Genomic DNA, 20,009 nt, shown 5'->3' with positions numbered 1-20,009 from the left:
GGTAAGTTATCCTAAATTTCGAAAAAAATATGTCTATCCTAACCTTTTTGTCTAACCCCTGTTAAAATTATATAATCGTATAGAAGCAATACGCTGTTGTTTTTTTCCTGACCTGTACCCACGAAGGATTAATTAGATGCGTGAAGACTACAATACCCTGACAAAAAGGCCAACTTTTTTTTAATATGCTAAGCTTACGATAAATTCATTCCAAATGCTACCAATATAATATAAAAACCAGTTATATCCAGTGAAATTATTGTATTGCCATTGCTTATACATCAGGCCTCTTTTGCTTCAATTGGAAATTAACAGGAAACAATCCACCTGAAGTTGTTAAGTATTGTGAGTTAACTGATATCTCGGGAAGCATAAGGCCTTTATTTTCGTGTTATATTTGTTTCATAAAAACTATTCTCTACATAAAACCACTTTGGTCGAAATAGCTGGGAAAACCCGTGTTCTGAAATCATGATAAGCATTTGGAAAACGTTATCCTATACTGTGATTGAGTCAAAACTGAATACTGTCATCAGTTTTCCTTAGCTTTTCCACCCATGCCAGGCGGGATTTTACCCTCGTCATAGTATATAACAATGTCTAATGAACATCTCTCCAAGTTCATTTTATGGATTGCATATTTTCTCCACCGGAGTAAAACAGCTGATCGCATTATGAACCCCTTGCAGCATCCTTACACGCTGTTATCGCCAACAGTAATCATTACCCTCTCGGATGGTCTCTGTTTCAAGCTCTCCTCTCTTGCCATCCGTAGCTTTTCGTGCGGAAGGGATGCTGTGAGTTTTGCTCCGAGCACTCGGACCCCGCTGGTAGGGTGACCAACAGCACGCTCTCCCCATATTGGCGTCTCTGTTCTGAAATGTGGCACACATCAAACTTCCACAACCGAACGGAACGCACATTGCTCGCCAGGTTGTCCTAGGCGGCTACGTGCGGACTGACTGCGTTAAAGTTCAGTCTGGCTCCAGACATCACCGCGGATGGTGGGCCTTTGCACTTCGATCTCGCCACGGTAGTTCTCGGTTCGCGCGCCCTGTTGGAAAAGAGGTTTTCCTCTCAGAAGCTAGAAAGATAGACTTTAAGATTATGTGTCCTTTCGCCAGGAGAATGAACATGTTGTAAACAACGGTCGGACGAAAGCGCGGAAAACCTTTATCTGAGAGCCTCGTGCTAGGGTTGAAATAACCGGAACCAGCACTACGTCGAAAGGATCTAGGACGAATCGGTGAGGGTGAGGGCAATTGGGAAATGAGTCAGATTTTCCCATGGAATGCTGCTTCGGCAGAGCAGAGCAAATAATAATTCACTTTGTATTGTTATCGTATGGAAAAGCTTGTGGAGTGAACGAGTTGCCGTGTCGCGTGGTTGCATTTGGAACTTACGGACGGAGATTGGGATGCAGTGGCGCGAACAGTTGCCCGAGGAAACGGTACGAAAGTTCGCAGTGAAGTGGATCTCTCAGTGCCGTGTCTGCCCCGTTGTGGCGCGGTTCAAGTGTCACGGTTATCTGAATGTGAGTTTATGTATGTAAAACTGTCTACATATTTATGCCATTACTGCCACTGAACGAGAAATGTGCCAAAACGAAGTGCTCTCGTGTGAAGGGGGTGGCGAAGATAATCTCGTCAACATGCTGTAGTTGGATGTTGTATAATACGAAGTACGAAGGACTCCCTCAGGCGGTGTTGTGCAAATTCTATGGAAAGCAAACGCGTGGGGATTGTAGAATAAAATATGCACACTTGGGCGTCCAAATTATAGAGCCGTGATGCTCTACTCTGTGAACAATACAATATGCTGTTTTATTGCATCTGTCTCGGTTGAGAGTGCTGCCAAATGATGGTAATCACAGTGATGTGCAATGATAATGTTTCACGCAGTTTAGCATATTAAAATTTTCATGACGCCTCGTAGATTTCAAAGTAGAACATCAATCACTTGCTCAGCAACACCGAGGCGTGGGTCGAATAGTGCTAAAGTGGAGCCTCGGCATTTAATGAAAATCATAACTTACTTTCCGCTTCGCTACGTTCTCGGTATGTAGGGAGCACAGCGTTGAAAATAAACGCTCTACAAGCATCTCACTCAGTGTCCTGGACCAACGGATTACGAAGTGCGGGATGTCGTTCAGCTGAAGGCAAAAGTCGTGCTGTTCGCGTTTCTATTCGTGCCGTTTAGATCTTTAATTGAAGTGGAAACAGAGAAGGCTGAAAGAAACCCAGTGCGAAATGTAATTTAATCCCCTTCAGTGTCGTCAATCGTCGTTTTCTTGAACATAGAAGTGGAAAATCTTCTCGAAAAGAGGAAGTGTACAGTCATAAGACTTAGGAGGAAATAGTCCTACCCACTATCTGGTCCATCGTCATCCAGTAAGGTTCCGAAAGCAGTGGATGCTCGTTGAAATTTTAAAATCTAGAGTGACTTGTCATTTCTTGTGAATTTTTCTACTGGATTATTAATGTGCACCCATAACATTCATAACGTTATCCTTTTTCGCCTCTACCGAATCACATTTCCAATCGGTGAAATGTGATATACTAGCTGAGCAAATTTTGTAAGTAAATAATTTATTTTTATATAATCATATTTATAGAATACTTGTTATTCAACGTGTTTTTTATATTACCGGTATTCGATATCTTTGTACAATTCCATTTCAATTCCACTACTTTATTGTACCTTTGACAGATACGTATTTCGACCACAACAGTAAGGTAGTCTTCAGTTCAGGAACTCGTGAACTAACAAGATCACGGTGTATTTTGAGTCACAGTTTCGGGAACAACAGTCACGTTTTTTCGAATGTTTTAGAAAACGTGACGGTGTTCCCGAATACATGACATAAATCACGGTGTATTTTTGATGGTTCACCAATTTAGGAATGCTTTGTTTGCGTGTAAAGTCTACACAAAGTACAAAAATATTTCGAATTTTTGGTAGTGTCTGTTTGCTTGGCTGAACTATGTACCGTGCGGTGGCCTTATTCTAATCAGCGCCTAATTCCGCTCCGGCAAAATAAAGTAATAAATAATAAAAACCATGATTTATCAAACTAGCGATTATATGCCTTTCTCGTGCATTGAATATACTAAAAAATGAGTGATATTTTCTCAGCGTTTTATTTGTATGAAAATCATACTTTGGCCATAACTTTTGATCTCATAGTCCGATCTGACTAATTTTCAATAGGAAAAAATGAGAAAATTATTCCCCGTTGAATTCAACTTGTTGCAAGCAAATCAGTTCAAGACAAGTTCTTAAAACATGAGTGAGTTTTATTTTGCGCACATACATACACACACGCACATACACACACAGACAGACATCATATCATATTGTCGAGCTGAGTCGATTGGTATATAACACTATAGGTCTACGAGCCTTCTGACAATAATAGAACAAAACCTGCCAAAGCCGTCATTACCCCTATATAAGCGTTTTCATTTAAAAATTGACCATCCATTACAAACACGATTTGCGGGATTCTCAATCACAGTTCTATAAGAATTCGACCATATATGAAGAAATTATTTATTTCCGTTTAACAATTTTTCATCAATGATCGGGATCCATCTGTTCGTGCCTATCAAGTTAACCGTAATTGTGGACGAGTAATCAGCGGCTGACTCAAGTACGAAAACTGATCGCTGCATGGGATGCATACCGTTGTCATCAACCTCGCTAGTTTTTATCCGTGTTGCAGTTCGGGTGAGATCAAACCATATTTTCATTTTTTCCAATATATATTTATATCTATTACACATATTCATTATTTATGTCCGCCATTTTATCACCTCCTACGTCTGTGAAAGCTGTTTCGGTTCCGAGCGCTTTCTTAAGCAGAGATAGGACTACTTATTATAAAATAAAGACACTTGTAAGGACGTGGCCAAGTGAGTTGAGAAAATCGAGTCCACCTAATTGTAGATTGTAGCGGAATCTACAATGACCGTGGATATGTTTATCTCTGCAACTCCATCTACGATTTGTGCAAGGGTTCGAGCTATGCTATGCTATCTATTACAAACACAGTAGCATCACAAGCTCTAACAAGTAACATTATTGCGATTCTTTTCTAAAATTAGTATACTGGCTCGCCAGTTACGCGCCGGGTTTCATGCGCTGAGTTTTGCGCCATCCAAAAAATAAATAAACCAATGTCAAATAGATCTAAGCTTTCTCTAAGCTTTTCCATATTCGCTTCTAAGGTATGCAGCATATTGTCGTCCCTTTACGAAAATATATTCTTAGGTGAAATTGTTTGAGGTTTAGTAGCTTTTTGCTTTTCTTTCGCCTGCATTGCATTCGGTATATTGTTTAAGTGGATCTTAGTAGTGCAATGAATCGCCTACTTTGAGCGTGCTTACAGCGGCACACCAGGAGTTAACTTTCGGAAATCAGTATGACGAAAAGCATCTAATGTTTAATATCTCGAAAATAATCATCTTAATCGAAAACATATTTGGTAGGCGTAGTAGCGGACACCTTCCTACATGACTGGTACCAAATAGTTTTTCGTGAAAAGTTCCTACTGTTAAGAAAACCCGCGTTAGATGTCTTTCGCCATACAAACTTCAGGTGGTTAACTCATGCTGGCTATTTTTACATATACGATAGCGCATGGATACGGCAGTGGCGGGTAGGAAACCAACCACTGCATGTGATTCATTGTGTTTAATTTGTGAAGCAATATTCTACACTTAAATTGAGCAAGCACCACAATATGACAAAATACCTTAGCGGCGCACAACTAAGCGAGGCAGAGGTGAATAGGCAAAATGCTGAATGGTGAAATTTAAAAGTTCCATCCGGTAAGCAGCCAGGGCGGATGAATTTCCGTCTACGGCTATGCGTGAAACGGTTATGGGAACGTTCTTTAGCACTAAGCATATGCGGTATTTCGAAAAAATTCGTTTCAGGCGGTTCGAAACGAAATTCCGCGGAATTTCGAGGAATTTGAGCATGGCGAAATCTGAATTCTTGATTTCGTTTCGTTTCGTAAAAATACAAAAATTTCGCTAGAAAAAACCAGCTTCTAACGAAATTTATCGGAATTCCGCGGAATTTCGAAACAAATTTAAACTTAAACCATATTTTATATTATCAAAAATTTTGGCTGCGCCGCTCAATTAAATCGTTAAGTTGTTTCCAAAACTTCAGGTTATACAAATTTTTCAATTAACGCTTTCTAACCCCATTCTTAGTCGACAAATACGTATGTAGTTTTCTTCTATAAAACGTCTCCAGTGTTTCCATAATTCAAATTTAAATTTTGTGATATTTTTTTACTATTTGCACAATATGAATGCGGAATCGATCGTGTTGCTGCTAGTCATGGGACGGCAGCTAGTCCGGGAGAACGCGAAGTGATAAAAATCTACCTGGAGTAGCAGAAATTTGTTTAACCAGTTTGCAATCGATCGTGTTGATGCTGATCACGCCAGCTAGTGTGGGAGAACGCGAAGTGATAAAACTAATGTCTGCATCGAAGAGCACAATCGATCGGAATCGATCGTGTTATAGAAGATTATTAAACAAAGCACAATGATCTTGCGTTAGATTGATTTGAAACACAGTTTTCGTCTTCTTGTTTTCAAAATAACTTCGTATACAATAAATATTTTGTCGCTTATCAAGGGGTTTCACATGAATTACTTTCTCAACTAACAAACGATTCCTTTCCCGTAGTGCTCATGGAGATGCAGAGCATTCCTCGGTATCTTATAACAATGAGTGTTGAACTAATTTTTCTCTCCTAAGGGTCTGTTCACAAATTACGTTACCGAAAAATACGACTTTTTGACCCCCTCCCTCCCTCCTATAACAAAAAGTAAAATTTTTGTTACCCCCTTTCTCCCCCATGTAACGAATAACTGTGAAAATTTTAAAGGCAGATTTGTTTTCCGTCACTGAAGCACGTGGGTTTTACTATTTTTGAACAGGTTTCAAGTGGTTGAGCTAAAATGGAATTCTCGCTTAACTTTTGAAAAGGACCTAAGTAACATTTTTTTCATGAATTAATTTGAGTACTGCAATCAAAAGCTTTGATGTTGTTCTGTTGATTGCGCTATACAAATTAATTCACGAAAAAAATGTTACTTAGGTCCTTTTGAAAAGTTTAGCGAGAATTGCTTAGAATGAAAACTCTCTGGGTTGCCTCTGTTAACTTTGGAGTTAAGTTTGGAGGATCAAATTATGAAACACAATACCATTCAAAGCGACGTTCCCGAGATTGTTCCATCAAATAATATAATCTGTAAAAATCATAAATATTCTTCGACAAAAAAACCTCGAAATGTAGCAACAATTTTTCAAACAAAACTCGATGTCTTTAAGAATTAAAAGAAAAAAACATCAAAATAGCTAGCTCTAAGATAACAAGTTAAAAACTACAAAGACTAAAATGGGACAGTTATGGTTAATATGGTTTTGAAGAGGATAGGTCGATAGGTATTCATCGTCTTCATCATTACATGTCAGTATTAAAAACATTTAAAATACCTTTTTATTAGCGTTATGCGTAACATTTGGTAGTACCCACCCCCTCCCCCACCTTTTAGTGTAAGAAAGTATAACGCAAGTTCGACCTCCCCCTCCCCCCAAAAGCGTCACGTAATTTGTGAACAAACCCTAATACTAAATTGACTATTAGCACGTGACCAGCATCATTATTGGTCATGAATTGGAAACTCCAAAAAAAAAAATAACTTTTTTGTATCCCAAGAATATTATTTAATTGATGAGCTGTGCATATTTGCTTTTTCTCGGCCAATCATGATTAGCTACTACGATGTGTATAATTAATCAAGCTAATAAGCTTTTCTTTGACTATTTGCACAATATGTAAGGAACATTGCAGATTTGTGGGCATTTCTAGATCTTCGCACGGAATTTGCAATAAAAAAATCCAGAACGGGTTGAAAGATCATTAAAATTGCTGAAAGGAAGTTCTTTACTTATGATTGCTTTCAGCTCATACTGACCATAACAGCTGTTCTCATATGGCAAGGACACACAGACAATAGCTCAGTTTGTCGAGCTGATTATATATAAGACTATGGGCCTGTGAAATTCAATCTGAAATACATATCTTTGTGCATTTCAGAAAGGTGCACAGGATTCTTCTAGTGAGCAAATGTATGCTATATATGTAGACGAAGAATAAATTTTGACTGAAATGCCCTTTTCAAATGTTGGTCTAGTAATATCAATTCTCTACCTGCATATACGCCTGGCAGATGAGGATACATAATTGAGTATCCCACTAAATAAAAAAATCTAAGCATTTATTTTCTAATTTTGACTAAGTCAATTCTGTAAAACCACGCTGACAAGACAATATGAAGTATGCTTCAGCATAATTACATATATCTTAAGTGAACTAAGGTTTTAAACGAAATTTGAATCCGTATATGAAAAATCCCACAATTTCTTTATTTTCATACACTTACTGATATAAAACTAATATAAAATTGATCAGATTCGGGAGCACACGCTCCCCGATGAATTCCTTTGAAAGCGGCACAAATGCTGGGGTTTTGCCTTATCGCCAATGGTATATGCGGCGAGAATGTGGCGATTTATCACATATTGCTTCTTCTATTATTACCTGAGACGAGACCTGCAAAGACGGCTTTCTTTTTCCTTGTTTTGACACTTGTTCTTCTTTTCATCACAGTTGATCATCAATTCTCAACTGTTTCCTTGAGTGTTTCACCTAAATGCCGGGTAGAATCTTCTGAGCACAATAAACGTGTTTGCAATTTACGAATTTGTAAATCTATTTTTATAAAGATTTTCCTATTGGAAATAAAACATGTATTTATAACTGTTCAATAATAATCTGTCCGGCTATTGTAGAATACTTTTCAAAGTGAAAAAGTACTCGTAATCGGAATCAATCATTCGGAATACTTTTCGAGGGATACCAATACTTTCACACAAAAAGGTGCTGGTTGCATCTGACAATTCGTGACAGCGCTTGCTGGTTGCAGATGAAGTTAGGGGAAGGGGGGGCAATATGCCCTAGCTAAGCAAACACTGCTCTATTGTCTTATTTGTAACGCTATTCATGGGTATTTTTACATTATGAATCAGTTAAACAAGATAGCTAGTTGATGCCATTCAAAAATTGTCAAAAATCTCAATCATATTGATAATATTCACATTTCAAAAAAGTGGTGATATTTTGTTGCCGGAAAACTCATGAGGCAAAACGCCTTTCAGCTGGCGGCTCCTAGGGAACAAAGTACCACGCGTCGGCGAATCAGCATTCTAGTATGGATAGTCCGTGGAGACGCAAGTACTTTGTAGGTTATTGCCACTAGGGCGTTTTGCCTCGCCAAAATGTTAGATGTTTCTTCAAAATGTGGAAATTTTCGGTTTTTCCGACCTTCCCGTGCACTATTTTGAAACTTTCTTCGCCTATCCTACATAATCTTAGATCTAGTTTTGTTACGGACATATTAATGACGGTAAATATGAGGGAAACCACAAAAGGCGTTTTGCATCGGGGGGGGCGTTTTGGGGCCTCTTCCCCTACATTTTTTCCTCTTTGCAAGTCCCGTCCCAGGTTATTACAACTCTTTTGGTTGCAAAACGGTTATTCGGTTTCGAAAACGTGAAATCAGAATTGCGTACATAATGTAAAACCAATTTAATAAAAATTCCGCGGAAAAAAAAATAAAATTTCGTTTCGTTTCGAAAAATTTCGAATTAAATGAACCTTGATTTCGTTCCGTTTCGAGGCCTCGAAAGAAATCTTTATTTCGTTTCGTTTCGAACTGAATCAACATAGACATTTTCAATTTCGTAAATAATCAACACGCTCAATTTAAATGTTCTTTCTATTGAATGTCCAACTTTACAATCACTATGATTGATAGTGATATTCCTTTGATTTTGGAGTGATGTCACACATTTCAAAAGTTCCTTAAATATAGACAATTCCAAAACATCAACACTATTGATCAAAGTGCTTCTCTTTGGGAGTTGAAATGGTTGGCACTTTGATCAGCACCAATAATGTCTTCACTGAATTTGGAAGTGATACGTTGTTGAATTCAGAGATGAGAGGTTATTGATTTGAAAGATGATCAATATTGATATAGTTCTAAAAATAGATGACAGTTTGTATCAACTGTTCTGCTTTCTGCACAAGGATTTTTGAAGTGTGAGATGGAGTCATGGTAAGATGCAGGACTTTCAAGCGATGGCACGTTATTCAAATGTGGGCTGCGGAGATTTTTTTTATTTTATTAGTTTTACAATCAAAATATTGTGCACGTCAAATGGAAGTGATGGTCTTTGAATTTGAAAAGGTCAGCTATTAATATTAATTGGATTCTAAAATAGTGCAAATCCAAATGCAAAACAATTCTCATGGACGTGCATATTTTTACCGTGTAATGATAAACGACAGATCGTCAAGTGATTGCTGTACAATGCACAATGGTCGGATTCGTCAAATTTCACGACATAAATCGATAACTTGAAAACTATCGGTGCTAGAGTTTTGACGTCTTCAGGAGAAATGATCTACATGAAAACAAGACAAAATTTTCAAAACGACTTATCTGCTTTTGTAAACAAAGATTCAAACGACGATTTGACGAATCTGATAGCTCTCCCACGCAAACCAACACCATTAATAGGTAGGTGAAGGTTTCCGCTACCTGTTGATGATGTTGATTTGCGTGGGAGAGCTATCAGATTCGTCAAATCGTCGTTTGAATCTTTGTTTACAAAATCAGATAAGTTGTTTTGAAAATTTTGTCTTGAAAAGATCTATTTTTGGTGTAAGTTGCCATTAGAGCGACCCTTTTGTTTTTTTTTTTTTTTTGAAAATCAATTTTTTTAACCTTCTGAGTTAGGAGATCATATTATTCTACAAAGTTATAGAGAATTTAATTCTAAGCATTTTTGCTTAATAAACATTTATTTTATCTCATATAGGTAGTGTTTTGTGACAAAATTACTAAATTTAGAAAGGGTGGCTCCGAAAAAAATAGTTTTTAGCTTCCACTTTCACCAATTCAAAATATTTTCAAAAACTGTCCAACCATCGCTTCATGGTCTTTGGAAAGCGGATCTTTTGGTTACATAAGATGGTTGATAGCTTTATTTCCAAGCATATTATAAGCGTTTTTTAATGAAAAAGTGATATTTTTCTGAGCATTCTACTGCAGCTAGTAGCAAATATTTCAATCGTATTCTGAAAGTATACATGCAGACCCATGCAGCCATCATTTCTGGGGATGGCTCGGGCAGTGAATGAAAGTCACTGTTACCGAGACAAAAACGGAGGCAACGATACGCATATTTATTATTCGGCTAATACTTAATTAGTTCTAGCGATCGATGTTCATCATTTGGCGAATCATCGATGGTCGTGTATGGTTTGTACACATTGCACCGAGTCTCTCCCGATGACACCATATGATGCTATTGGAACCACAATTCTTATTTACGCGCCAAATCTTTTCTTATTAGACAGAAGCTGTACGACCGTAATCAGTTTACATAAATTCAATTTTATTGGCATATCGGTCTCGGTCATCAAATGCCCCTCGCATACTTCAACACCTTTCAAATCATTTTTCACACTTGTCGCTGCCTAGCGATAACATTCGGACTTCGTTTCTTTCCCATCTGCTTTCGCACACACGCTGTCCTTTTCCTATATACGAGCAGCATCGAGACCGAAATGCCAATAAAATTGAATTTAAACTGATTACAGTCGTACAGCTTCTGTCTAATAATGTCTTTAACTTAAACTAAACTTAACCTAATTTATAATAAGGGTACAAGGAGCTAATCGTTGCAATAGAAGATTGTAACGATTTTTGACTAAAATTTGAAATTATTTTATTGGACAAATAGTGCAATGTCTTAATTAAGATGAATACACAGCTAGGTGTTGTCCATCTTTCCAATTTATGGACGAGAAGAAGGCGGGGGTGAAAAATTCATTTTCGGTGCAAAACATAAACAAACCGGCTGGCTCTTCCATACTAAAATCCAAGATGGCTGAATCGTGAATTTGGCAGATTGGAACACCTAGTGGTGTATTCATCTTGGTCTTAATATTAGAAATTCTATGAAGTTCATTGGTACTAACTATACCACGCAATTTACTGCAAATGACACGAAGGCTTTGTTACGTTATAGCTTAATTTCTATTTAGAACCATATTAAATACAAATAAAGCAGCGTTAGCGGCGCTAGAAATAGCGAGTATATCGAAACCACAATATGACACATGGGCCGCCCGCTTGACATCGCATTAAGTAGCAGCAATTGTCTTGACATCAGCATTGTGAGCCTCGCTACCGAAGCCTCATACTAAGCCCAAATAGCACAGAATAGTGTGTGCAGTGATACGGTGAAGACACCCAACCTCCGTGTTCGACAACTCCGCATAATTTGTGTGGCACGAGAAATTAATCACCATTGACGGGTAAATCTTAGCCAAGTTCACTGCATAATACGCAAAAATAATCGAGTTATTGCCTTCGCAGTAAAATAGACACCGTCAGTTAGCCAACAACGGACGAGTTGTTCGGAGACGATCGCCACGTGTGCAAACAATACTGGTCGACATTTAGATTAGTGGCACCATTCGATTTTCATCCAATCTCAAAGGTATATTACACGGCTGGCTACTGCATCACCCATATTCTCATAGTCTGTATATTGTTACAGCAATTGCACGTGGCTTTACCAGAACGCATAGGTTTTGCATGTGGGATCGCATGTATCACTAGGTAAGCCATACTCGATGCGAGAGCGTGCATTCCACTGACCTTGACTTAACCTTTTAGTACACGACTGCATCGATAGACGAGGGCATTATCATTGCAAAGCGCACAGAAAGGCCTTCGCACAATCAGAAGTGAGTAAAGACTGACACACCAGTGAGACGAGATACTGACCGTTATTGCCTTCAGGGCCTTTCTTCCCTTTGCTAAATTCGCAGCATCACAGACTGAGTCACGTGGCATGCGAGCGGAGCTCAGCAGCACACACGAAAGAACCGGCACATATCGACCGTGAGGATCAAGCCAGGCACCTGCACCACAGCGAACGATTGGAATAATCGGCACAGCGGACATAGAACGGTCACACTATTGGGAAAAGTGTAGGCACCAATATCCAACTCGGACGACGGCAAGCGGTGCGAGGTGGCGGGATCCAGCGGGCGGCGTGTGTCATCATTAGACTCACAACAGAGATGGGCCCATCGTGAGTAGATCGATATAAAGAAAACAGCATGCTATTAGAGTAGTTAGAATAGGCTGGTAATAGGAATATGGTTCTGATACGATAATAAATCAATATCTATTGTCATGATTTGATTTGTTCAGTTTTCTTTTCTTTTGGTGGCGCATCGAGTAGTCTGGCGACTTTCAGCCTTAAGTATTCGAGCTAGTTCTTGGAACAGCTTCGCCCTTTGGCTGAAAGGCTCGTATCATCTGTAAACAAAGATTTTTGACACCCTGGTGGTACAACAGGAAAGCCGGAAGTAAAAATGTTATACAATATGGGCCCCAGTATGTTGCCTTGGGGAACACCAGCTCTTACAGGTAATCTATCAGATTTCGAATTCTGATAAAGTAGGCCCACTTAGTAATGGAACAACATGAGTTGGGATTATTTCGGATTTGAATTAATGGGATTGAAATCTTTTTGCACTCAACATCAAACAATTAATTATATTTCAAGTTAAACATACGAATAGAATTATTCGACATGGCTTCGAAGGAATCCTCGAACTTTTCCCTTAATACGACCCAACCAACAAGCGACGCACAACTGTCTCGTCCACTGTTTTGGCGATTTTATCCCACCAATTTTTCCTCTGAGCTGCCGTTTTTATGACAGTTCCCTTTACCTTCAGCTTTTTCTTTATAATAGCCCAGTACTTTTCTATGGGCCTGGACTGAGGACAACTTGGCGGATTGAAGGTTTTTGGAACAAACTGAACTCCGTTGTCGCTATACTATTCTTGCACTTCTCGGCCATAGTGGCAACTCGCAAGATCCGGCCAAAATGTCATTGGACCGTTATGTGATTTTATGAAGGGCATACATAACTTGCTTCCACTTGCAGAGGCACTCGGTTTTGTAAACCTGCTAGTTCATCATTTTCTCAGTGATGAAAACTTTTGTCTACTGACGACAGCTGCGAAATCCCTGCCAGATCATGTATTTGCGTGCAAATTTATCCGCAAAAACAAATTTGTATTGCTTCAGAAACCGTCCACTAGGAGCGCAGTAATAATCAAAAACGTTTGTTCCTTTACTTTAATAATGTACATAGGGAAATTAATATTCATCAATTTTACAATCAAACCTTCTCCGAATAAGCGAAACTGCATTGTCAGCCATAACATGGCTCACAACCAAAGCCGCTAGCTGCTGCTGTTAGTTAGATCTGATGCTTCTGTGAAATAATCCCATCTGAAATTAATGAAATGTACATTAGAGTGATTCAAATTTTGACTTTTTCGCTCCCCTGTGCTTAAACGATTGATTTTACTATTTTAATAGTCCTCCTAAATTTTTAGCTGATTTGGATGTACACGGTTAGAAAAAAGTACTTAATATTAGGTACTTTTCACTCAAATCGGGGATTCAGTGCGGGAACCCAAAATTAAGTAATTTTTTCTTGAAATTAATATTAAGTAAAATATACTTAAATTGAATTTCCCACAATTTAGTATTTTCCTAATAACTTTTGTTGCCAGCATCAAATCGTTTAGCAACAACGACGATATTTTTCCTTGTTAAATTTTCTATGCTGCTGACATATTCATACATTTTTAGAGCTCAATGGGCAATGATGCGGAACGGGTTTTCACAAAAGTTACTGTTTTCATAGTAATTTTCATACAAGCTTCAAACTGCTTGTGCTCAGTTAAATTACATCCAAATTAGCTAAAAATTTAGGACGATTATTAAAATAGCAAATGCCATCGTTTAAGCATAGGGGAGCAAAAAAGTCAAAATTTGAATCACTCTAATGTACATGTTATTATTTATCCATACACTTCCAGCAAATAGTAAGTATTTTTAACAGCAAAATGCAATTTGCTGAACATTGGAAATTTGGTGTGTAATAGTTTCATTAGGCGACAGGTAAATTGCTACCCGATAGAACCAATGAGATATCGCTCGGTAGAATTAACTTTTTATAGGTACAGAAGATACCATGCATCCCGCGGTATGTACCTACTATATGTATAAATTTGAAAAATATCATGGTGACAGTATCATTCTGTCTTTTCATTCTCATGTACCCTATATCTCCATTGGAATTTCTATTATTTCTTAAATTGGTTTTGACTCAGCAATGTCTGGATAAAAGTTTATTATATTTCTGAGGTTCATCTTTCTGATCTTGATTATTTAATATAACCTTCAACGTGAGATAACGAGTTCTTTGGTATTGTCTTGGTCTCATATTTTTAGAGCGTTCCATATCCAATGATAATGGACTTGAATTTAATTTCACATTTAGGAATTGCAATGCCTCTGGCGACAATTACATTTTTCAAAGATACAAGAGCATTATCAATATCACTTTTGGTATCGAGAGGAATATTCAACATCAAAATCCCCATCGATATACGTTTTATATAAATTTCAATCAGCTTTATAATAAGTAGAGCTGATTGAATTACTAATGACTTCTTGTGATGATCACAGTTAGCAGTTATGTAAGCACTTATGGGGGAGGCGGGAGTTTGACATTTTCTTGCGTTTAATAAAAGAACCAACCTGAAAAATTTGGTATACAAGTTAACATAATCCGAATAATAAGAGAGTTTTTTGTTAAATGGCTTATGTGTCCGGCACTGGGAAATCTCGCCCTATAGGTTCTTTTAAATTTACCCATGCATGGGAAAACTTTAGTCCACAGAGTGAGAGCCTATTTCGTTAGCCACTCGGGTATTTCCAATTCTTGAAAGCGAACCGATCCAGATAGAACAGGTTAAGCGTTCTGGTAATTCAATTATTCTTCATCAGACTTATAGCTTAAATTCACACGACACGGAATCTCTTTCGAAACGGAACTGTCGAAGATTGAGCAACAGACTATGCTTTGTTTATATATATATATGAAGTTATCCATTTTGGTTGATCATTCATTCAAAACAGAAGCTGCGATTTGAATGAAGTTCGTTTTGACAGCCACATAATATTTTACTGTGTAGTAACCAAGTCCCTGGCAAACAATAAATGATATTTTTGTAACTATAGCATTCGGCTCCGTATTTTTTTTAGAAAACGTCTGAACCTTAATTAACAAACCAGTTACAAAACAAAAAGCTCAACATAATATTCTTAAAAAAGTCCCTAGCAACCGTGTTATTATTTATTATAAAGTGACCAGATATAGTTTATGCCAGCGCGGGTCAATTTTTTTTTAAAATCCTTGTTTTTATTCTAAAACGTGCTTAAGTCAAAACTTTAAAATTTGATAAACCCCTCTGGGACTCGCTTGGCCCTGGATCAATCACGCAATCCCACTCCTGTTGCAAATGAATCTGTTCAACTTTTTACAACGGTGCGAGTTCTTGAAGGTTAAACCACAGACAAGTTAAACTTATTTGTATTGGTTACATGTTTCATTTTGCTAACATTCAAAGTGATCGCCGTTAGAGCATCATTATCGGTCGCGAGCATTTTAATCACCCGCGCAGCGCTTTCATTTTAGTTTCGTCACTCGTTTCCGTATCGGTCACTATTTTCGGCTCTCAATTTGGTAGCTGTATTCCGTACCGGTGTCGTTTGACAGTTGACAGTTCATCAAATAGTAGCGCTCTTATCGCGCTACCAAATTTGGTCACCTGTCAGTCGCGCTACTGTTATAGCAGCGCATTTAGTAGCGACCGGTAAAGTGTCAAGTAATGATACTGCGCTTCCAAACGGCTTAAACTCACCACCGGTAATCTTGCTCTTACAAATATTTAATTTACTTTTTGTCCTACTGGTCTCCGAAAGGTCAAGGGGAGGGAGGATAATAAAAATAAATATTAAAATGAAAAAAATCAAAAAAACTCCTCGGATTTGGTTTTGAAAATCCTCAAAATTATCCGAATTTTATTTTGTTGCCCCCTAAAAATATTATTTTTTGGCATTTGGCACCTTAAAGCTAGCCTCACACCTCGGGAATTTGATCCGCGGATTTTTTTCCCATGCATTTTTGCATATGCGATGTTTTCGGGACTTGGACACGGAAAATCAAAAGCCCGGCCCCCTTTAAAATACACGGGGACCAAATTCCGGCGGAAAAATTTTCCCGAGGTGTAAGGCAGCCTTAAAGGTAACCTCACACCTCGGGAATTTGGTCCGCGGATTTTTTTCCCCATGTATTTTTGCATATGCGATGTTTTCGGGATTTGAGCACCATTTAAAATGCACGGGGATCAAAATCCGGCGGAAAATTTTCTCGAGGTGTAAGGTGACCTTAAAGGTAGCTTCACACCTCCGGAATTTGATCCGCGGATTTTTTCCCAATGCATATTTACATATGCGATGTTTTCGGTATTTGGGCACGGACAATCACAATCCCGGCCCCCTTTATAATGCACGGGAACCAAATTCCAGCGGAAAAAATTTGCCGAGGTGTAAGGTAGCCTTAAATAACACGGGGACCAAAATCCGGCAGAAAATTTTCCCGAGGTGTAAGGCAGCCTTAAAGGTAGCCTCACACCTCGGGAATTTGGTCCGCGGATTTTTTCCCCATGTATTTTTATATATGCGATGTTTTCGGGATTTGAGCACGGAAAATCAAAATCCCGGCCCCATTTAAAATGCACGGGGATCAAAATCCGGCGGGAAATTCTCCCGTGGTGTAAAGGTAGCCTCACACCTCGGGAATTTGGTCCGTGGATTTTTTCCCCATGTATTTTCACATATGCGATGTTTTCGGGATTTGGGCACGGAAAATCAAAATCCTGGCCCCACACCTCGGGAAAATTTCCCTCCGGATTTTGGTCCCCGTGCATTTTAAATGGGGCCGGGATTTTGATTTTCCGTGTCCAAATCCCGAAAACATCGCATATGCAAAAATGCATGGGGAAAAAATCCGCAGACCAAATTCCCGAGGTGTAAGGTAGCCTTAAGGTACACGGGGACCAAAATCCGGCGGAAAATTTTCCCGAGGTGTAAGGTAGCCTTTACTACTGCTGTATTATCAATATTTCTTTATTTATTTCGTTATTACTGTTGTTTTATCAATATTTCTATATTTCGCGGGACATTATCTTGAAATAAGTGAAACGCGGGACATTTCGCGGGACACTTTTCAGCGCGGGACAAATGGCGAAAATGCGGGACTGTCCCGCGAAACGCGGGACGTCTGGTCACCTTAATTTATTATCTTATTCGAGATCGAAATTCGGTGGTTCCCAATTGAAAAAAAAACGAACAGTGGGTAATGTCTACGACATAACCGCTAAGTGGACGTAGGACTTGACATGACCATGCCTTTAAGATACATTATTATTATTATTTATTCAGACTAAGGCCGAAGTGGCCTGTGCGGTATATAAGAGTCTTCTCCATTCGGCTCGGTCCATGGCTACCTTGGCCTTTAAGATACATAATATGTCCAAATTTCTCACATCAACTATTTTGGATAAATAATCGGCGTTGCATACCATTCCTTGGCAAAATCTTCTCATCAAACCGACACAGAAATCAAATCTACCTCGAAAAAGAATCATCAAAAAAAATTCGGGAAGTATCTGTCCGGTCACGAAATATTAGCCTCGACAGTGGCAACCTTCCCACTGAAGGACTGCCTGAAATAAACCACAAGTTGGCTCAGCAGGGGATGTAGACTGTATCTCAGCCCTTCCACTGAAGAGCCTTCTAATCCGTGCGATAGCGACTGAAGGAGAACATTATTTTTAACTCTTAGAGCCTTGAAAAAGGCTATTTGCTTCGGCTCAGTGCAAAAAATAAGAAGACGATCTTTTCAAATAACCGCGAATTTATAGTGATGGTATAAAAAAGACTGAATGCTCTGCGAGCGAATGCACTTTTCTTGTATACTAATTAATTTTGAATCTTCTCTGCTTCCCAATTGGAGGCCCAATCAGCTAGTGTCTTGTATCCCGCTTCTTTGTCAGCCAAAGCGTCAACATCATCAACGCGTTCGAGAAGGGCTTCTTCTTTTTTACGCTTGTTGCTCGCTGCTGGCGTCTATTTCCTAACGGGACTTTTCGCTAGATACAGGCCAATAAGCCGGGCAAGCGAGCTTAGAATTGCAGTTCAGGTGGGAAGTAGGGTGTTCTTTTTTGAGACAACATTGTTAGTAGTAGAAGGAAGGAAACATAGAATTCACAACATGGGACGATCATTCAGTGACGTTCGCTTTGTGTGCGGTCAGTATCAAACAATGTTTTTCTACAGCTTTTCTACATCTCGTTTATCTCTAGAATATTGGATTTGGCACCCAAGTACAATTTCTATCCCGAAGGGTATTGAAAGCATTGATGTTGATCTCTATTATTGGCTCTCTGAAGAACCGTTTGTTTTTTGGACATACATGCTGCATCATATGGCTTTTCTTCAGCCTGTCTCGGCTCAGCACCGATGCCGGCCGGTCTCGGCTCGACTCTGCTGCTGCTGCCGGTATCTGCTCAGCATTGCTGCTTTGTCGGGTCTGTAGGGTGGACTGCTGATGTGCTGGCTAGGTTTCGGCTGATGATGGTCGCTTCGATGGTGACGAGCCGAAAAAGCGGTCGGTGCAGACTTCATTCCCTACTAAAAGTGCTGTGCTTCGCTTGTCCCGGTCAGAATGAAAGGAAAAAATCGCGTTGCGCTATTTTATGGCTTCTCGGCAGACCCAGCGGCTAGTGTCTACACCAATCAGAACGTGGTAATGGAATGATGCAAGAATTATGCGGTACCCATATTTATAGGTTCCCTTGATCTCAATGTTTTTCATTGAAAACAGTTTCATGCCTATTGAAACAAGTTTTTCGGGTCTTATCAAGCATGGACATGAAAGGCATACTTGAAATCTGTCGATTGAGGGGCTTACCGCAGAAATTCGTCCACTGAGACGAACGCTATTAACGTTTGAAATCTTTCAACACAGCGTAACGCGGTCGATTTGAATATTTTGAAATGACACCCGGTATAGTAAAGAGAGACGTAAGTCCTACGTCAAAAATAGGCCAGCTCATTTAGACCACAAGGTGTATGGAAAAGACCCCTATTCCAGAAATTATGAGCACTGTTGGTTTTTTTTATATTTCGAACTTTTTCCAATATTTTTTTACAAGTTCTTCGCTACGTATAGTTTATTATCTTGTCTACTTTCTTCTCGACATGAGTTATGCCGATTTTATGGATAATTATTCATGTTTTAGGATTTTTTCTTTCACACGGTTGTGAGGCGTTTGCACAACACAGTTTCAAGTAGTTTCTTCAAATTTCTCATCAATACCCACACCACATCCATTGCATATGGTCATTAAACTTATTTTCCAAGCACAATAGATGTCAAAACTTAAAATATTGTAATCAAAGGAGAATTAGAGGCATTTGAAATGCACAGGGTCCCGGTCCGAAAAACGTCAAATAAATGTTCAGCCCTCGTTTCACTTATTCAACATGTTTTTTGCTTTATTCAATCAGTGTTGGCTTACGAGTAGGATTCTTAATGAACCCCAACATATACCAAACGCCAAAGTAATTTGGTTTTAATGCCACGCAGGTCGAAATCGAAACTTTCATGGAACATTACATGCATTTCAATTTTATTATTTTAGTTTGCTCATAGTTTCTGGAACAAACTGTAATAAAGGTTTCGCCAAGGGTACTCGACCACGCTATGATTGTTAATACAATGTTCACGTTTTGTAGCAGTCAGGAATTTTGGTAATATTTTGTACATAAATTACTGTAAATAGTTCGCATAGGATAGATTGTAAGAAAGCCAATCTACAAATCGCCAATAGTTTAGGA

General features: G+C 38.8%; 1 protein-coding gene and 1 long non-coding RNA gene across 13 annotated transcripts in view; both read left to right on the top strand.

Moving 5' to 3' along the window:
- Positions 1-971: 971 nt before the first annotated feature.
- Positions 972-20,009, top strand: part of LOC134212990 (uncharacterized) — a 310,126-nt gene continuing 291,088 nt past the window's right edge. For 5 of the 9 annotated variants that reach the window (XM_062691417.1, XM_062691415.1, XM_062691407.1 and 2 more), the window contains exon 1: positions 973-2,575. The gene's annotated coding sequence lies outside the window, so the exon portion shown is untranslated. Of the gene's footprint in view, positions 2,576-20,009 lie in introns of all 9 variants that reach the window. The other 4 variants (XM_062691413.1, XM_062691410.1, XM_062691416.1 and 1 more) reach the window with 3 other exon arrangements.
- On the top strand, positions 11,167-12,377 carry LOC134217154 (uncharacterized). Of its 4 annotated transcripts, XR_009980928.1 has the most exons (5): positions 11,167-11,479; positions 11,541-11,664; positions 11,725-11,786; positions 11,844-11,914; positions 11,970-12,377. It is a non-coding gene; the product is annotated as an uncharacterized LOC134217154 (long non-coding RNA). The 4 variants fall into 4 exon arrangements; XR_009980926.1 differs by having other exon boundaries at positions 11,725-11,914; XR_009980927.1 differs by having other exon boundaries at positions 11,541-11,786.

This window comes from Armigeres subalbatus, chromosome 2, assembly GCF_024139115.2.
Source record: "Armigeres subalbatus isolate Guangzhou_Male chromosome 2, GZ_Asu_2, whole genome shotgun sequence".
Taxonomy (NCBI): Eukaryota; Metazoa; Arthropoda; class Insecta; order Diptera; family Culicidae; genus Armigeres; species Armigeres subalbatus.
This window is presented reverse-complemented; position numbering and strand designations above follow the sequence as displayed.